Here is a 21844-nt window from a genome sequence, read left to right as displayed (position 1 = left end):
ATTAGACGCTGAGAAAGCATTTGACAAAATTCAACACCCCATCATGATAAAAGTCCTGGAAAGAATAGGAATTCAAGGCCCATACCTGAACATAGTAAAAGCCATATACAGCAAACCAGTTGCTACCATTAAACTAAATGGAGAGAAACTTGAAGCAATCCCACTAAAATCAGGGACTAGACAAGGCTGCCCACTCTCTCCTTACTTATTCAATATAGTTCTTGAAGTTCTAGCCAGAGCAATCAGACAACAAAAGGAGATCAAGGGGATACAGATCGGAAAAGAAGCAGTCAAAATATCACTATTTGCAGATGATATGATAGTATATTTAAGTGATCCCAAAAGTTCCACCAAAGAACTACTAAAGCTGATAAACAACTTCAGCAAAGTGGCTGTTTATAAAATTAACTCAAATAAATCAGTTGCCTTCCTCTATACAAAAGAGAAACAAGCCGAGAAAGAAATTAGGGAAACAACACCCTTCATAATAGACCCAAATAATATAAAGTACCTCGGTGTGACTTTAACAAAGCAAGTAAAAGATCTGTACAATAAGAACTCAAGACACTGAAGAAGGAAATTGAAGAAGACCTCAGAATATGGAAAGATCTCCCATGCTCATGGATTGGCAGGACTAATATAGTAATAATGGCCATTTTACCAGAAGCAATCTACAGATTCAATGCAATCCCCATCAAAATACCAATCCAATTCTTCAAAGAGTTAGACAGAACAATTTGCAAATTCATCTGGAATAACAAAAAACCCAGGATAGCTAAAGCTATCCTCAACAATAAAAGGACTTCAGGGGGAATCACTATCCCTGAACTCAAGCAGTATTATAGAGCAATAGTGATAAAAACTGCATGCTATTGGTACAGAAACAGACAGATAGACCAATGGAATAGAATTGAAGACCCAGAAATGAACCCACACACCTATAGTCACTTGATTTTTGACAAAGGAGCCAAAACCATCAAATGGAAAAAGGATAGCATTTTCAGCAAATGGTGCTGGTTCAACTAGAGGTCAACATGTAGAAGAATGCAGATTGACCCATGCTTATCACCCTGTACAAAGCTTAAGTCCTAGTGGATCAAGAACCTCCACATCAAACCAGACACACTCAAACTAATAGAAGAAAAACTAGGGAAGCATCTGGAACATATGGACACTGGAAAAAATTTCCTAAACCAAACACCAATGGCTTATGCTCTAAGATCAAGAATCGACAAATGGGATCTCATAAATCTGCAAAGCTTCTGTAAGGCAAAGGACACTGTGGTTAGTACAAAACGGCAACCAACAGATTGGGAAATCCTACAACAGATAGAGCCCTTATATCCAAAATATACAAAGAACTCAAGAAGTTAGACCGCAGGGAAACAAATAACCCTATTAAAAATGGGGTTCACCCCAGTGAACTAGACTGGTGGGGGAGGGCGGCAATGGGGGGAGGGTTGGGAGGGGAACACCCTTAAGGAAGGGGAGGGGGGAGGGGGATGTTTTCCCGGATACCGGGAAAGGGAATAACACTTGAAATGTATATAAGAAATACTCAAGTTAATAAAAAAAATGGGGTTCAGAGCTAACCAAAGAATTCACAGCTGAGGAATGCCAAATGGCTGAGAAACACCTAAGGAAATGTTCAACATATTTATTCATAAGGGAAATGCAAATCAAAACAACCCTGAGATTTCACCTCACACCAGTGAGAATGGCTAAGATCAAAAACTCAGGGGACAAAAGATGCTGGCGAGGATGTGGAGAAAGAGGAACACTCCTCCATTGTTGGCGGGATTGAAGACTGGTACAACCATTTTGGAAATCAGTCTGGAGGTTCCTCTGAAAATTGGACATTGAAATTTTGTAGCAAGGCCCATCATGGGATAAGGCAGCAGCTAAAGTCGGCCCTCCTGTCTTAGGCTCTTTATTCATGAATGTATCATTCTCTTACCCGTCATTTACTGTCCAGCTCAGCACACAGGGGTGACAATTTTTTGTTTTTCAGCAAAGGCATCAAGAGAGTAGGCAGAAAAGAATGTTGTCCTCATTTGACTGAAGGACAAAAATGTCCTTGCCTGGACTTGGATGGAGATTTGTAGGTGAGCTTGACCCTCATCAAAGCATCATTGATAGTTAGCCTATAATAATATAAGTGAATAGGTTTTGTTGCTATGTTATCTCCCTGTTATTTAACAAGGCTGGTTAAATGATTAAATGTCCAAAGGCCAAAATATTTAAGCGAAAGACAAAGAGATAAATAGGTATCCCATGCATATCAAATAAGAAATAAGCAAACCCCATGTCATTAAAGTACAGTATCAATAACTAAAAAATAAATAATGTGTTGGTACACAGAAGGAAAATAAGATGCTGATTGACATTTTTTAAATTCTCAAAATAAATCAAATAGACAATACAATTTGTGTTCCTGCAACAATTATAATTGCATTATCCAAAAAGTCAAATACTACGAAAGATATTGCATTGTTGAAGAATACATATTTTAGCTGTCCTGGAGTGGATGGTAGGCTTCTAATTCTTGTTGTGCGATGGCAGTGAACTTGAATCCGTGCAGTTCTAAGAGGAAGCAGGTCCTCTCAGTGGAGTGTAGGCTGTAGATGAAGTCGTGTGTACCTTGCACCATATTCTTTGCCTCTGTGGGCTTCTTCTTTGGATCAGTCCCCAAAAACAGGGTAGTACGAATGTACTGTCTCTTTTAACAATTTTACAGTAAATATAATCTATGTATCAGCACCTGATTGAAACCTTCTAAGACCCCAAGTATATTAATCCTGGTTCAGACCGTGGAGGTAAATTTAATATTTAGGGGGATGCACTATTCCATTGTTTTAGAATTAGGACCTTCAATCGCTTCTCAGCATTATGGCTAAGATCAAGTGTAGAATTAGGACCTTCAGAACATGAATCTGGGACATGCATATTAGGAGGATAGGATATATTTTATGACAAAGAACACAGTGTGTTAGGTTCTATAATTCTTAAGAAAAGCAGCACAGGGCCAGGCAAGAATGTTAGGGGGTGGCCTGGTGAAAGCGGGTGGAACAACCAGATCAGGTGACAAATAGCATTCAGTCGCACAGCTAAATGAGCCAGCTTTCTTGGGGTGAAAAGGCCAGCCCATAATCAAGCACAAGCTTTGTGCCTGTGAAACAAAAAGGAGAGCAGAGGGACAGCTGGTCTGTTACCAGCTGTCTCTCTGGAATGAGATTCTCCTCAGCTCAGCTCCGTAGAGTCAGTACAGTGACTGCCTCTCAAGAGACCCAGCTTCTGAAGGACACTAGGCTTCCAGTAAGAATTAATAACAAAAGGATGGAGAGATTGTAGGACCTGAGTGCTAAATGCCAAGAAACTGATAAAATAATTGTATGGTTCGTTTGCTTTAGGGGGGAAGTTTCTTCCAGGCTGTCAGACATGCCTGATGACCTTCTGCCAAAAGACAAGGAGAAAATAGCATTTGAGTATTGAAGGTGGGCTTGCCCAGGGGGGTGTTATCTGACAGAAGAATCAGGTATCAGAGAGTAAGCTATAGTTATAGGCAATTGGTTTTAAGGACTCATTCTGCTGCCATCCCTGAGGCAGGGGTCACAATTGCATTGGTTTTCCTGCCTCTTACAACCAAGAAATAGATTACTAACACTGGTTTAGTGATCTTTAATGGAAGTATAGCCCTCCCAGTCCTGCAGTTGCAGCCCTTCACCAAGCCATTTCACTGAGTTAGAGGACCATGGAAAATAAAACATTGATCCTGAACTTGGACACTGCCTCCAGTTGGAGTAAGCTGAAGAGCCTGTGGCAAGACTTTCTACTCTTTTCATCCTAGAGTAAAGCCTGTTTTGTTTGGCAAAACAAACTTCCTCGCAGTCTGCTGCAGAGTATTTCTGAAGCTATTTTAGGGAATACCCTGACCCCCAACCAGGGGAATTTTGACCATAAGGACAAAAACTGACTGCTGCAGGGATAGGATCAGAGGCACTGTCTATGTTAATGATGACTAACAAGGAAGCTGACTTAATGCTGAAGACCAACACCACAGTTGCTATAGGGCAGGCATATAAGGCAGGCTCCCTGGCACAAAACAATTTCTCTCAAGCAAATTATTTCCAAGTTAAGCACCAAGTGGACCAAGTAAAACTTCTTGAGAAAGAAAGCAAACAGTTCCATGATTTCAAACACTATCATTAGTCCAAGTCCAAAAATGAAACAAAAGCCAAAAAAGACACTCGACAATACAAAAGAAAACAAACTAGACAAACAAGACCAAGAAAAAACATTCTATAAGTGAACTCCACAGATGCCTGTTGCATTCAGTACATGGTCCAAAATGCAGCTTAAATTTAGCTGCTTCTGGGATGAGGCAGACCATCTGATCCCACCTACCAATGGGATTATAGAATGTCCTCTCGATTCCTTTCTCCTCCTATATCATCCTCTATGGCCTGTGGTCTGTGACAACTAGCAAGTCAACCTGTAACAGCCATAAGCACCTTACAGGACCAATAGTGACCACCAGGTGGACTCTAACCTTCTCCAGTGGGGACTCAAACCCTTCAGACAGCAGAGGCAGACAACACAAGTCTACATTGAACAAACACGAGACATGACACAGAGACAAAAGAGAAAGCAACACAGAACACAAAACATAGATTTGCTCAAGCTTACCTCTGATCTCTTCGCCAGTTGTGGTATGGAGGGAGTACATTTCCCTGTGATGCTCCAAAATGTAGTAAGACCCCATAGTGGACCTCTTCTGGAGTGGAACCATGGAGCAGAGAGTGACAAAGTGACTGCTGCAGTAGCATGATTTCCAGGAACCATAAGAACAGGGAAGTCCAGATGCTTCTGAGAGGACTCCATCTCCTGAGTCCCATATGTGGAAGGCTCAGATCAAGGCTGTCTCTTCAGGGAATCCACTAAACACATACCCAGGACTAACTTAGCTCACCAATGGACCACATATTTCTTCCTTTTTTTATATCAGGACAGAAGGCCAGCTTCCTTCTCTCCATCTCTGATCTCTTCATCCTCTTTGTTCTCCCTCAAAAATGGCGGTTCACTCTGAATTAAAGGCCAATTAGTCAGCCCTAGAGGTACTGAAGGAATATCTGAGAGGCAGATGCAGACACAACTACACTTGTGACCTCACAGAAAGAGCTAGGGCTTTCCAGGATACAAGAGATTTTTTAGGCAGGGCATAATGATGATGACTGAGAACTGCCATGGCCTACCTGCTGAACAGATTTCCTTACATTGACAAGTTTCGAGAGGGCCTTTTCCACCAGAGTCTCTTGTGACACAGTGGAAACCTTTACATACTCCATATCTCTAAATCTAGAGACTTCCCTATCTTCATTACTGGTTACATGTTCTGAATGGAGAAAGTTAGTCAGGGGCTCGGCATGGGTAGAAAAGGTTTAGGAACATGGAGTATATGAGATTCTTCTAGATAATGTTTTTATTCCCAGGTTTATTGCTGTGACATACAGTTAAATTTTCTAGGTTTTCTCTGTTTCCCAATGGGCAGTATTTTCCTTATACACCATTAATTATTGAATATTGTATTACACAAATGTGATCATGTTCTTGTTTTCTTCTCTTGCTTAGTGCTGAAAAAAGGTGATACCCAATACTGTATTAGAAAAAATATTACATAGTACACATAAAGAAAACAAATAACTCTCAAGGCCAATGTAACTTCATAAGTAAGCAATTTGAATGTACAGAGAAATGGTTAAGTATTGTATTATTTATCTTTAAAAGTACTCTTATAAGAATCTTTAAAAAAACAGAAATATAAAGATCTGTATAAAAATGTCATATCTGATTTAATGATCAGAATGCAGATCTGTGATTGGCAATCCTTATTAAATCAGTCAGGAAGCTGAGGGTAAAACTCAGTCAGAAATCAATTATCAACAGTCCAGCCTTTTTGACAGTCACACCATTAGCCTGTGCCGCCATTGTTTTTGATCCCTGACCTTAATAGGTCCCAGCCTGTCCGAACTTCAAATTGTTCCATAAATTGTTTTTTAAATCAGAGTCAGTAGTGAAAACATCTTAGCAAGCTTCATGAACAATTTTATTTTTCCAAATGCTTTTTAAGGGTGGTGGTCATCGCTGACCATTCTACATTTCCTCCGGCAATGATGGATTCACTGATCTGCCCCAGAGGCAATCCCTAAAAGACCTGGACCACTGGTTTTGCAAATGCCAATGGTGCTGCCCTCTGAGTGGTGTGAAGCTCCATGAGGATTTTCATGTACTTCTTAGATTAAGAGAGAATGATTGCAATAACTGAGTGACACTCTGCATGGAGTCCTTGTTGGGTTCATGATTCACCAAGGTCAAACGAGACTGTGCTTAAGAATGGGCCATACTCCAGGAGTTCTAAAGCTCTGTGCCATTCCTCGTTCACAGGACTTGGCAATACTCCATGTCAGAAACAAATGTGAAGCATGGTTTTACCCTTGATAGAATTTCAAATACTATACTGAATAGGGAGCATGGGCACCCTTACATTGTCCTTGACTTTAATGGAATTGATTTACGTTTCTTTCCATTTAGGTTGGTGTTGGTACCGGCTTGCTGTCCATTGCTTCTACTATATTTCTGCATAGGACTGGTATCCCTGATCACTCTCATGCTTTTAACATGAAGGGGGGTTGGGATATTTTTGCAAGCTTTTCAGCAATTAATGAGATTATGACGTGTTTTTTTTTTCAGTTTCATTATATGGTGGATTATATTGATGGATTTTCAGAAATTGAACCATCCCTGCCTCCCACTATAAATTAATAATTGCACAGCATAACCTACAGAAGGGATTTCATATTCACATGCATACTTTAAGAGCTCCCCCCACAAAAAATGCAAAAACATGCAAAGAAAAAATCATGCACACTACAGAACAGATCTAATACTCACATACACACTGAAACATCCCAATTGAAAAAAAAAAAAAAAACCAAAAAACATGCAAGCAATAAAACCATGCTCCCGTGACATCAAAATAGCATAAACAAAATATGACTTCTCATTAATACCTTTAAGCATTAATAGCCTCTACTCAACAGTAAAAGGACACTGGCTAACACAATGGATTTAAAAACAGGATCCATCCTTCTGTTGCACTCATGAAACACAATCCCGCAACCCAGATAGACACAACCTCAGACTAAGGGGTTTCCAAGCAAATGGACACAAGAAACAAGATTGTATAGCCATTATAACATCTAGCAAATCAGACTTTCTACCAAAATTAATCAAAAGAGATGGGGAAGGCCACTTCATATGCATCAGAAGAAAAATCCACCAAAATGGCATCGCAATTCTGGATGTCTATATGCCAAAGACAAATGCAGCAAAATTGGTGAGAGAAATATTGCTTAAGCTTAAATATCACATCGAACCTCACATATGAGTAGTGGGGAACATCAATGTCCCACTCTCACCAAGGGCAGGCCATTGAGACAGAAATTTAAAAAAAATAAATAAATGATATAAATAACACGGGGCTCAATTAAATTGGCCTCAGTTATATCTACATAATAGTACACCCGAACACAAAAGTACACACTCCCTTTTCAGTACCTCATGGAACCTTATCCTAAACTGATAATCTTCTCCCACTCTAAACAAGCCACATCGGATACAGAAAGACTGTGCTAACCATTGGATTTTCTCAGAACACAATGGATTAAAACTGAACTTCAACAATACGAAAAAGTGTATAAACTCAATGAAATTCAATAACTCACAACTGAAGAACCACCAGTTCAGAGAAGACATGAAAAAAAAAGCATTCCTAGAATTCAATGAAAATGAAGGCACAGCTTCTCCAAACTTAAGGGACATAAAGAAGGAAGTGCTAAGAGAACCATACATATGCAGCACAGGGTGTTCATAAAGAAACCGGAAAGACCCCACACTAGCAACTTCCCAGCACACCCTAAATCTCTTCAATAAAAAGAAGCAAATACATATTAAAGGAGGAGACAGCAAGAAATTGTCAGACTCGGGGTGAAAGTGATCCATCAGAAACAAAGAGAATACAAAGATCAAAAAAAACAAGAGCTGGTTCCTTGGGAACATCAACCCAACAGACAAACCCTCAGACAAATAATGTACTAGGAGGAGAGACAGCATACAAATAACAAAATCAGAAATGAACAGGAAGCCGTATCAATGGACACTGAGGTTCATATGCGATCTCCTTAATCCATGATAGAGGTCTAGTCAGGGGCAACCTCCTTTGTGGAAGCAGATAAATATCAGGATACAAATAATATTTGCTGTGGGAAGATCAAATCCGAAAAATGACTTTGGCTATCTATCCAGTGGATTCTGAGAAAATGGGGAATATTCTTACTAAAGACCAAGCTATACTACTCCTGGCCTTATATCTGGAAAGACCTCTGCCATACCGCAAGGACATGTGCTACATAACTGCTTTCTTTATAATAAGAAGAAAATACAAATAACCCAAAAGCCCCTCAACCAAAGAATGGCTACAGAAAATGTGGTTCATTTACACTATGGAATACTACGCAGCTATGAAAAATAAGGAAATTGTGAACATGCGGAGAAGTAGGTGGAATGAGAAAGTATTGTTCTGAATGAGGTAACTGAGTCCCAAAATAACATGTACATACTCACTTAAAAGAGGGTATTATCCATAAAGTACAGAATTCACACACTACGATCTATGGAATCAAAGAGGCTAAACATAAAGAAAGACCCAAGGAAAATTCTTAAATTTCATTCAGAAGGAGGAAGAAAATAATGAGAGGAGGCAGATGGAAGGAAAGCATTGGGTGGCTGAGGGGATGGGAAGGGAAAAGGGTTTGAGAATAATTTCTTGGGAGAGACGGGCAAGAGGGACGGAGGGCCAAGAGAATAAACTGAAATCAGTGACTGTCCAGGGTGCATGCTATCTGTATGATTTGGCTTCAATCTGGGATGGGTGAGGCTACCCTGGCGTCCATGATGGTGACCTTAGCTGAGAGTTGTAGCAGTCGGGATACGGATACTGAAATGGTCACTTTCCGTAGCCACGGAGGACCTAAGGTGGAAGGATAAGGACACAAACCAACACCCAAAATTTTGACCTTAGAAATTGCCCTTTCTATTATAGACACAGGTATAGAGATGGAAGAGGAAATGAGGGAATGGCCAAAGTATAAGTTGTCGGATGTGAGACTTATCCTATGGGCAAATGGCAAACACTGACATTATTAAAGGTCCTTTCTTGTGTTTGGAGACAGGAGGGTAGCGTTATTGTCCTCTGCAAGGCTACACCGAGCATCCGACTGACACAGAAGCAGAGGGACAGGGCCAAATATCGGATGGAGCTCAGTGAGTCTCACTGAAGAACTGAGGGAAGGACTGAGAGAGGCAGAGGATCACAATGGTCCATACGTGGGGTCACTAAACCTGTCGCCTATCTGTGGATCCTGTTCTCTTACCCGGGCTGCCTTTTCAGTTCCTCGTGGGAGACCATGAATCTAGTCCTGTAGAGACTTGATGATCCAGGGGAGAATGTGCACCCAGAATGGTCCTCCACTCTCTCAGAGAAGAAGGGGAGAGGATCGATGGAGGGACTGTAGATGGTGGGGGCCTGGAGGAGTGTGGTGACAGGGCAGCATTCAGAATGTTACCTGGTGAATAGATACAACCATTCTAGCAAGGGGCGAAGGCATGACATCATCGGGACGGGGACGTGACATCATGGGTGTGGGGCATGACATCGTGGGGTGGGGCATGACATCATTCGGAGTGGGGCATGACATCATGGGGATGGGGGAATGATATCACAGGAATGGGGGCATGATATTATGAAGCTTCAGGGAAAATAGTTGAAACTAAAAAAAAAAATCAGCCCGAGAGGGTACTGAGACCTAGAGACACAATCATGACACGTGTTTACCTATGGATGGTATCAGCTGTGAGATAAATCTTATTCTATCTACATTCCACAAATGCAGAGAGGACACAGGAAAGGAGAAGGCAGGTGAGAGGGAAAGCATCAACCTCTCTGAAAGGAAAACTGGAACAGATTCTGTGGGTGAGTGAGGGCGACTGAGGAAAGGTCGTTGGGGAGGATGGAGGGTTAGCTCGGTGCAGAGAGAACTGGCCAGAATTAGGCGACATATGGGTTAATGCATAAACTTCATGAATGCACTGGTTAACTCATGGCAGCTAGAGGGCAAACTCCCGAAGATTTAATCTGATAGAGAACGCGGAGTCGGAACCTTCAATCCTTTGAAATCAAGCAAGTGGCACCTCAGGGTTGGGGATGGGGCACATTCAGTAGAGTCGGTTTCTGAGGAGGTCAAATGGAGATCCCTGACGAACAGACCGGTGCTGGGACAGAGATTATAAAAGCTCAAGCAAATGAGGCCTTCCTGGTACCGTAAGCCTCCATCGAAGTAAATGCACCCTAAAAAGTATTTCCCCCCCTCCCTGGTTTGTGTAGCCCTTGTTCAACCTGAGTAAAACATTTGCAAACAGCGCGTACCCTGAATACCTTCTAACAGAGTTGTGACACTGAATACCTTGGAGCAACCCCCATCTCATTGCAGGCAGACCAATATTCTGTTGACAGACTAGTTCCTGGGGCCACTTCAACATTTTGCACCTGGATACTCTAGGAAGCATACATCAAAGATGTGTGTGTGTGTGTGTGTGTGTGTGTGTGTGTCTGTCTGTCTGTCTGTCTGTCTGTCTGTCTGTCTGTCTTTCTGTCTGCGTGTCTGTGTGTCTTTCTGTGTGTGTCTTGTGTATATTATTATGTGTGTGAGTGTTTGTATTTGTATGTGTCTATGTGTGTCTTTCTGTGTGTATGTGTGTGTGTACGTGTGTGTATGTGTGTGTGTCTCTGTGTGTGATTGTCTCTATGTGCATGTTCCTCTCTGTTTGTCTGTCTGTGTCGCTCTGTGTGTGTTTTTGTGTATGTGTGTGTCTGTGTTTGTTTGTGTGCATGTTTGTGTTTGTGTTTGTGTGTGTGTGTGTGTGTGTGTGTGTGTGTGTGTGTGTGTGTGTGTGAGTCATGCACAAGCTAACCATCCTCACACACAGACGGTCTGGATTGCTTTTCTTTTTGGAAGGTTGGCAAATCTTTCTCTTGGCCTAAAGAAAAGACCACCCTGGTTTCAAGTCTCTAAGTGAAGTCATGACAGGTTGAGTGATTTTCAGGTATAAGGAGTCTGGCATAGTGAAAATTTCTATCATGGATATAATAAGTTTTGAGAAACACAACTCAACATTTACCTTCCTTAGTCTGTGATCCCTTGAGGGGATTATTCCATTATTATTATTGTTATTATTATTATTATTATTATTATTATTATTATTATTATTATTACCATTATCATCATCATATATTATTACAATTATTCCAGGATTATTCCATTATATTATTGTCTGTGCTGTTACCAGTGTGTTAATGTTCACTGATGGCAAGAAGGTTTTGGTTCACATGGGTCCCATTGGACGGCCATGTTTTGGTTCTTGAAACTGAAAGTTTTATTTACATGTTCCAAAGAGCAAACACATGAAAGAACAGAAAGTTCCTTGGTCTTCTACATGAGAGTGATACCCACACGAAGTCCTCCGATATATTTGAGAAACAAAATTTTGACGAGCAATGAAAAGGTTGGTGACCAAAGGCCCAAGTTAGGGAGAAATAATACAGTTTTTCACAATGTTTCAGGCTTTGGGGATTGGTAGACATTACATAACCATATTTTCATTCACACCAGGAATAGTCAAAATTATTAAACAATAGTAGGAAGAAAATTTTAACAACATATGTATGCTGGCTAATTTAAATTCCTGTATTTCGTCTCTGGAACATTATACATTCTCTTTAATGTTCTTCTTGAAATTCTTTGAAGACGTGAAAACCGGTATGTGTTTATCTGTACACATTCATAAAGCATGGCCGTCGCTCTAATGATGGACGGACGACAGGACTGTCAAGAGACAGACTGACTTTATTGCCAAAGGAATAAATCTTCATGTTCACGGGGGCAGTTTCGGTCTTAGGTGCAGATATTTAAAATCCCCTGAGAATGCTTCCTACTGCTACCATTTCCTATATGTGATAATATCCTAGGATGTTGGTTTGTTCTTTGCATTTTGTTTCAAGATCTACAAGAAAGTTTGATAATGTATACTATTTGGAGATGTTGTCTTTTATCTATACAATCGATATACTCTGGGTTGTAGATACTCAGGCATTTTCTGTTCCATCTCTCACAGCACGGGTTGCATTTGAGATAAGTCTTCATCAGGAATAAAGGAAAGAAGACAGGTAAGGTAATAGAGTACTCCCTGATATATTTATCCCCTGTGAATCTGAGATGGGTGTTGCCATCAACCTGTATATAAACTTTAACTTTACAATGAAGTACACTCACATGAGTTTAAAACTTTGTACTTTTCATTGTGTAAATATTTGAAATAAAGAGAGCTTTCAAAGTAATAAAGTTCTGTGATGTGTGTAACTCTTTTAACAGATTCCCTTGTATAACTTAGTGGAATATATAAATGGTTTTCCTCCATGTTGAATGTAATAAAGACAGTATCACTTCTAACAATATATTAGTAATTTTGGCCTCTATAAAATTGAATATGTGCATATCTTGCCTAAATGTCCACCACAATTACTTATGGGATAACTTCCTATTCTTAATCAGTGTTTTTTTCCTAAATATTGTCTTTCAAATGCATTTAGCAGAATAGATATTGAGGCGGATGGCGGGAGGGAGGAAACTGAACGGGAGGGGATATAGAGAAGGGAATGAGTAGGAGGAATTAGGTATAGTGGGTTTGGAGGAATTAGGTATAGTGTGTTTGGAGGAATTAGGTATAGTGAATGCAGGGAAAAGGGAATGGAAATCACAAGTGTGGGGTGCGCATCTCTAGAAAGTGCCAGAGACCTGGGAAAGGCGAATCCCCAGGGTGTCTATTGGGGTGACTCTAGCAGTGGGTATACACATCCTTAATTTGCCACTTCTGTAGCCAGGCATGACTCCCAGTGATGTGACAAGGAAAAAAACCCATCCACAAAACCTTCAGTCCAAAAATGAACACAGCCTACAAGATCTTCATAGACAAAGATAGAGCAGATATAGAAGGAATGTCCAAACAATGGTTAACACAGATTCAAACCTACCCCGTGGGCAATCACCAATCCCTGACAGTATTAAAGATTCTCTATCATGCTTGCAGATTCCTAGCATAACTGTCCTCTGAGTGACTCCACCCTACAGCTGAGAGAAACAAGGATAAAGATTCACCACTAAACATTAGCTGGAGCTTGGGGAGTCTTTAAAAAAACACAGGTGAAGAATCAAGTCCCAATGATATAAGGGACTCCACAGGAAGACCAATAGGGTCAACTCATGGGGACTCTTGGAGTTTGCCAAAGACTGAACCACCAACCAGAGAGTGAAATTGGACTGAACCTGAGCCCCCAGACATAGGAAGAACATGTATAGCTTTGTATTTTTATGGTTTCCCCCGACATTGGGTGTTGGTGTAACTTGAAGATGGGCTGTAAAGTGAGAAAATAAATAAATGAATTTTAAAGATACAGATGCCCCATTTATAGACAACTTTTTTTGGGAAAGCACAATTCTAGTTGTTCGGTACCCACATGAAGACAAACCCTGTAGAGTGCCTATGCCCTTAGAGTCCATAATCCTTTTCATTCTGTTCTTCCATCAGAATTCCAAGCTCCACTTGTTTTGGCTAGTGGACGTCTGCTTCTGTCTGAGTCAGCTGCTTAATGGAGTCTCCCAGATGGAAGCCATGCTAGACTCCTTTCTGCAAGCATAAGAGAGTGTCATTAATAGTGTCAGGGATTGGTGCTCATCCATGGGGTGATTCTCAATCTGCACTAACCATTGGTTAATCATTCCACTCTATCTGCTCTATGCACTGCCCTTTCATTTCTTGTGGTCAGAATATAATTTGGGTCAAAAGTTGGTGTCTCTCTATCATTCCATTGGGTTGCTCTCTGGCTACAGGAGATGACTTCTTCAGGTCCATATCACTGAGGCTGTGATTCTCAGCTAAGGAAACACCCATTGATTCATGGGCATCTCTTACCCCAGCTCTTTGCCTCTTTCTGGATATGACCTCTACCTCCACACCCCCATCCATCTAAGCTGCTGTGTCTGGCCTCAGTAGCAGAGGATGTGATCACAGAGATTAGATATTCAAGATGAGGAGATACCTGTGGGGTCCCCTCCTGCTCAGAGGAGAAAGGGCTGGGGGAAGGATTGTGAGAGGGGTGAAATGGAGGGGGGCAGTGTGCAGTATGTATAGTGAATAAATAAACACGTAACTATGAATATAACTAAGACTACTTGAAGGTAAGAGGCAGGTGAGTGTGTGTGTATGTGTGAGTGTGTGTGTGTGTTTAAGTAAGTAAACTTGAATGTAAGAGCAGTGGTGTGTGTGTATGTGTGTGTGTGTGTGTCTGTGTGTATATTTGTGTGTTTCTGTGTTACCTTCATATATATATTTGAAGGTAAGAAGCAGGTGGGTGTGTGTTTAATATTAAATTATCACATTTTAGAAAACACGTTTTAGAAAGACAGGTCAGCTTAGGCACTGTATTTACAAAAAAAATGTTTAGTGAAGATGAAGAAATGATTCGGTGATTATTAGCATTATCTGTTCCTCCAGAGAACTCGGGACTGATTCCTAGCTTCCGAGGGACAGCTCACAAGTGGCTGTAATTTAAGCATCACCGAATCTCACACCCTCTTCAACCTCCTGGACACTAGGCATGGATCTTTTGCACACGTGAACAAGCAGGTAAAACTCTTACATGTGTACAACAAAAAGTATGAAAATAGAAGAGCAGTTCCTGGTTGACATAATTTGATTTTCGTGAATATTCATAGTGATGATCACAGTCAAATAAACACTTTACTAATCTATGATGCAATTAAAGCCACTAGAAGTTAGTGATCACATGAGTCACCTAAAATCTATTTTTTTAAAAATTGCAATAAAAATTGGCAGTAATGAAATTAAAATTGTATTAATATACAAATTAGTAAATATTAATATTCTCATAAAGAGCCAAAATAATACTTTCCACATATTCATTTGGCTTTATAAATATTGCAGTTTGTTGTTAGTTTGTTGTTGGTTTTTGTAGGAGTTCATTTCCAGGTATTACCCCATTAACTCATGCAGAATACACTACATGAACTTAGGCTCTCTTGTGTTGAATCCAGAAATGTTTCTATCTGTTTTCCTCCTTGTCCGATCAATTTTTCTACATACATTACAAGGGTATTTTTGTTCTTGGATTCTTCCCCGTTTGTCAAGCTGATAGCTGATAGCTGATACCTGGGGAATATTTAATTTTTGAAGATCATTTTTGAAGCTATTTCCTGATGTCTGCACTATCAATGTTGTAGATTTTCAAATTCATGGTCAAATGAACACCTATTCAGGGACTAAACATGCCTTATCACTACTGGTGTTTTTTCTTTTTGAAAGAAGAAATCAGAAAGGGATGGTGTTTGGGGTAAGGGACTCTGTGGGGGAAAACAGGAAGAATGACAGCATTTGAGACATAAATAAATTAATAAAATAAATAAATACAAAAAATAAAGCAGAATTCAAACTATACAGGAAAATCAGATTTAATTGAAAGAAAACAGTATGGTTTTATATTGAAACCTAATTACTGAATTTTATATACTTTAATTAATCTAATGACTAATTCTCAAAAAATCAGAAAATTGAAAAAAAATGTTATAAGTAACTTTGTAGGTTGACCAAATCATAACAACAATGTTTGTAGAACTGCACAATTTCTATGGCCATATTCAATCCAGAAATCCAGTTGACATTTAGTTACTACATTTCTTATGTCATTCTATTCTGTGATAATTCATTACTATTTTTTTCTTCTGTGACCACACCTTTGAAGATAAATAATTACTTTGGTAGAATGTCTCTGGATTTGGATTTGCTTAGTGGTTTTTCTCTTTTAGGTTGAGATTATACATACTTGACACAGATACCAAAAAGTGTTTCTTGCCTTGCTTATCACAGTTAAGCCTTAGGAGGATGCCTGTCATTTAACAACACCCAATTACGGAGCAATGAAATTATTTTAAATTATTTTCCTTTCATAGTTAAAATATTTTAATGTATTTTTCTTTTGTATTTTCTTTTAAAGTAATATAAGTAATAGGAAAATTACTTAAAGCCTATGGAAAGACTGTGGGTCTCTTCAAAACTTTAGGATTTGTTTTCAGCATCTCGGTCATTTTTTTTAACCAACATTTTGACCTGAATGGTCCTTACTCCATGTAAGTAGACTCAGAACAATGAGTCCGAGGAGAATATAATTATTGTCTTTCTGTTTGGGTGATTCATGCCTAAAACAATACTGTAGTTTTAGTGTCATGGTAATTTTTTTAATATCTTCCATATTTTCAGCACACTTAAATGAAATGTTATTTGTTTCATTATACTCATAAAGACTCAATATTATAAATTTATGTTATTTTATATTCTTGTTGAATAGCAACCTGAATCTAATTATCTGACACTAGCTGACTTTTATACTTGCATTCTTTCACTTGTAAACCCACTTCAATTCCTGTATAATGTGTGCAAGCATGCGTGTATGTGTGTGTGTGCATGCGTGTGTGTGTGTTCGTGTATGTGTGTGTGTGTGCATATGTATGTGTGTGCATGTGTGTGTGTCCATGTGTGTGTGTGCGTGGGTATGTGTGTGTGTGTGTGTGTGTTTATATGAAACTATGATATTGATGTTGAGAATCACCTGGTTGTGTGTGCGTGGGTATGTGTGTGTGTGTGTGTGTGTGTGTTTATATGAAACTATGATATTGATGTTGATAATCACCTGGTTGAAATTCTTTTCCCCCAAACTTTAGAAATCAAAAAGTGGAGGAAAGACTACTCCTGTTCCAATATCATAGGCCGTGGGTGCCCAGAACTGAAATATGGACTGACCAAATGTTACAAAAAGCAGAGCCTAACAATTCACTATCCTGAGAACTACTTAGCAGTTCCAGTCCAATGCAATGAATTCTATGTACTGATGAATATGGAATTGTAACATAACGAGCTGAGATCATTTACTAACAATTTCTGAAAGATTTCCAAATAGCTAAGGATACAGAGAATTTTCAAGACCCAGAGACATTAGTATTTGGTTTAAACTCTGTCCAGAGGAAAACATTTAAGTACTAGACTAATCTACAACTTGGTCAAGGAAGAAATAAGAAAGAAATTAAAGACTTCTTAGAACTTAATGAAAATGAAGATACAACATTCCCAAACGTATATGATAGTTTGAAAGAAGACCTAAGAGGAAAACTTATAGCTCTGAGTGCTTGCGAAAAGAAAGAGGAGAGATCATATGTCAGGAGCTTGATAGCACATGTAAAAGCTGTAGTACAAAAAGAACTTAGTAAAGCCAAGGGGGGTAGAAAGCAGGAAATTATCAAACTCAGAGCTGAAATCAACAAATTAGTAATGAAAAGGCGATACAAAAGAAGGAGCTGTTTCTTTGGGAAAACCAATAAGATAGAAAAACCCTTAACCAAACTAATCAGAGTTCAATGAGACTGTATCCAAATTAACAAAATCAGAAATGAAAAGGGAGACATAACAACACAATCTGAATAAATTAAAAAAAATCAACAGATTCTAATATAAAAGCCTATATTCAACAAAACTGCAAAATCTGGAGGAAATGGACAATTTAGTCGACAGATACCAGGTAGCAAAGAAAATCAGGAAAAATTAAACTATATAAACAACCCCATAACTCATAAAGAAAAAAAGTAGTTACTAAAGGTCTCCCAACCAAACAGAGCCCAGGTAGAGATGGATTCAGTGCAGAATTCTGTCAGACCTTCTTAGAAGACCTCATACTAATATTATCCAAAATATTCCACAAAATTGAAACAGAGGGCTCACTACCTCATTCCTTATATGAATCCACCATTACTCTTATACCTATCCCACACAAAAACTCAGCATATAAGGAGGATGTCAGACCAATTTTCTTTATGAATATTGATGAAAAAATACTCAATAAAATTCTTGCAAACCAAATCTAAGAACACATCAAAAAAATCATCCATCATGATCAAGTAGACTTGAACCCAGGGATGGAAGGATGGTTTATTAAAGGAAAACTCATAAATGTAATCCATCATGTAAACAAACTTAAAGATAAGGAGCACATGGTCATTTAATTAGATGGTGATAAGGCATTTGACAAAATACAACAACCTGTGTGGATAAAGTCCTGGAAAAATCACGAATTGAAGGCTCATATCAAAACATAGTGTAAGAAATATACAGCAAACCTGTAGCTAACATCAAACTAAATGGAAAGAAACTTGAAGCATTCCCACTAAAATCAGGCACTAGACAAGGCTGCTCAACTCTCTCCCTATTTATTCAAAACAGGACTCCATGTCATAGTTAGAGAAACCAGACAACAAAACGGAGTCAAACTGATTCAGATTGGTAGGGAAGAAATAAAAATATCACTATTTGCAGATGATATTATAGTATATACATAAGTGACCCCAAAACTTCCACAAGAGAACTTCTTACCTGATAAATAACGTCAGCAAAGTTCCAGGGTATAAAGTTAACTCAAACATACCAGTAGCCTTCCTCTTCTCAATGGATAAACAAGCTGAGAAAGAAAATAATGAAATCACACACTTCACAATAGTCCCAAATAATATAAAATATCTTGGTGTAAGTTAACCAAGCAGGTGAATGATCTGTATGACAAGAAATTCAAGTATCTGAAGAAAGAAATTGAGGATGATCTCAGAAGATAAAAAGATCTTCCATGCTCATGGATTGACAGTATTAATATAGTAAAGATGACCATTTCGCCAAAAGCAATGTATACATTCAATGCAATATCCATCAATATTCCTACTCACTTCTTTAATAGGGATAGAAAGAGCAATTTGCAAATTCATATGGAATAAGAAAAATCCATGATAGCTAAAACTGTCCTCAACAATATAAGAACTTGTGGGGGAATCATCACCCCTGCAATCAAGCAGAATTACAGAGCAATAGTGATAAATACTGCACGGTATTGTTACAGAGACAGATGGATAGACCGGTGGAATAGAATTGAAAACCCAAAAATGAACCCACACACCTATCATTTGATATTTGGCAAAGGAGATAAAACCATCAAAAGGAAGAAACATAGCATTATCCAAAAATCGTGCTGGTTCAACTGGAAGTCAGCATGTAGAAGAATGGAAATTTTCCCATTTTTATGACCATGTACTAAGCTAAAGTCCAAGTGAATCAAGGACCTACACATCAAACCAGATACACTCAAACTAATAGAAGAAAAGGTGAGGAAGAGTCTTGAACACATGGGCTCTGGAGTAAATTTCCTGAACAAAACACCAATGACTTGTACTCTAAGATCAAGAATTGATAAATAGGACCTCATAAAACAGCAAAGCTTCTGTACGGCAAAAGACACTATCATTAGAACAAAACTGTAATCAACAGATTGGAATAAGATTTTTACTAATCCTATATCTGATAGTGGGTAATATCCAAAATATACAAAGAACTTAAGAAGTTTGACTCTAGAAAGCAAAAATACCCTATTAAAAGTGGGGTACAGTGAGTTTCAAAACATTCTTAGCTGAAGATTATCAAATAGCCAAAAAACAACTAAATAAATGTTCGACATCCTTAGATCAGGTAAATTCAAGTCAAAACAAATCTGAGATTCCACCTCACACCAGTCAGAATGGCTAAGATATAATTCTCAGGTGACAGCAGATGCTGGAGAGGATGTGGAGAAAGAGGAACACTCCTCCATTCTTGGTGGGATTGCAGACTGGAACAACATTTTGAAAATCAGTTTGAAGGTTCCTAAGAAAATTGGACATTCCATGACGTGAGGACCCAACTATACCTCTCTTGGGCATATACCCAAAAGATGATCCAACATACAACAGAGAAATATAGTTGCCTATGTTCATAGCAGCCTTATTTAAAATAGCCAGAAGCTGGAAAGAACCCAGATGCCCTCAAACAGAGGAGTGGTTACGGAATTGGTGTATATCTACACAATGGAATATTACTCAGCTATCAAAAACAATGACTTTATGAAATTCATAGGCAAATGTTATGAACTAGAAAATGTCATCCTGAGTGAGTTTACTCAATCACAGAAAAACACACTTGGTATTAATTCATTGATAAGTAGATATTATCCAAAAAGCTTGAATTACCCATCATGCAATACACAGACCCATGAAACTCAAGAAGGACCTGCTATTCACAGCCTGTCCCACATGTAGTGTAGCCCATACATATACAGCACCAAAACTAGATAAGGTGGATGAAGCTAAGAAGTGCAGGCTGACCAATGCTGGACATTAATCCCTCCTGAGAGACATAGCCAGAATATGTCAAATACTGAGGCAAAGGCCATCAGCAAATGACTGAACCAAGAATAAGACCCCAGTTGGAGGCATTAGGGAAAGGTTTGAAAGAGCTGAAGGGATTTGCAACACCATAATAATAACAATGTCTATCAACCAGAGCTTCCAGGGACCAAACCACAACAGAAAGACTATACATGGACTGACCCAATGTTCAAACTGCATGTAGCAAAGGATGGCCTTGCTGAGAAACAATGGAATGAGAAACTTTTTCTGACAAGGTTGGACCCCCAGTGGAGGAGAATGTGTGGAGGTGTGGGGAGGCTGTGGGTGGAGATGTGAATTCCCTTATAGAAGGGTAGGGGGAAGAGCTACGGGGCTTATGGACTGGAAACCTGGAAAGGGAATAACATTTGAAATGTAAACAGGAAATATCCAACAATGATAGAAAGAGAGAGAGAGAGAGAGAGAGAGAGAGAGAGAGAGAGAGAGAGAATGAGGAGCAGTAGAAGGAGGAGGAAGACAAAGTGGAAGATGAAGATGTAGATGAAGACGAAGACAAAGAGGAAGGAGGAGGAGGAGGAGGAGGAGGAGGAGGAGGAGGAGGAGGAGGAGGAGAAGGAGGAGGAGGACGAATTTAATGAGAAAGAAAACTAAACTTCCATTCTTCCCCATTCCCTGTCTTCCTCGGCTGTTGTTTAGGCAGTCATGTTAGTGAGACGTTATGAGTGTAATTTCTGGTGTTACTTTGAGACACTGTCTCATAGTATATTTTAGTCTCTTACAATCTTCTTTCTCCCTCTTCTGTAATGTTCCTCAGCCTTGAATGAAGTGACATTTTTTAGATAGAGCCATTGAGACTGGATTTGAAATTTCTATCCTGCATTTTGAATTGCTAGGATTTTTTCTGTGATCTTTGTTGCAGAGACTGTAATTAATTCTGTATATAAGGACACATGGCTTTGATTGTTGTTAGGTAAGATGCTGGCTTAAGTAAAGGGCTGTACATTCTCCTCCATAACTACAGCTTCAATAGCCTTATATATGTGGCTATATTACCAGAACCATCCATGTTCATTGAACAGGACTTAAGCAAATTTAGAGAGCTGTTGGCTATCACTAAACTATTTATGCCATTGCACTGCCATATGGTTATCCTGCCATGTTGATCATTGTGTTTTACAGGCATGATGTGAACAACACTAGAAACTGACAAGACTGATGATTGTATTACATGTTATATGAGAAATATGACCTGTGCCTGGCACATCTTCCTGTATAAGAATATTGACTTTCTGATAGGCAGAAGAGGTAAATTAAATTTCATTTTAACATATCAAAAGGAAATTAAATATTTT

This window comes from Rattus norvegicus, chromosome Y (genome assembly GCF_036323735.1).
Source record: "Rattus norvegicus strain BN/NHsdMcwi chromosome Y, GRCr8, whole genome shotgun sequence".
Classification (NCBI taxonomy): Eukaryota; Metazoa; Chordata; class Mammalia; order Rodentia; family Muridae; genus Rattus; species Rattus norvegicus.
This window is presented reverse-complemented; position numbering follows the sequence as displayed.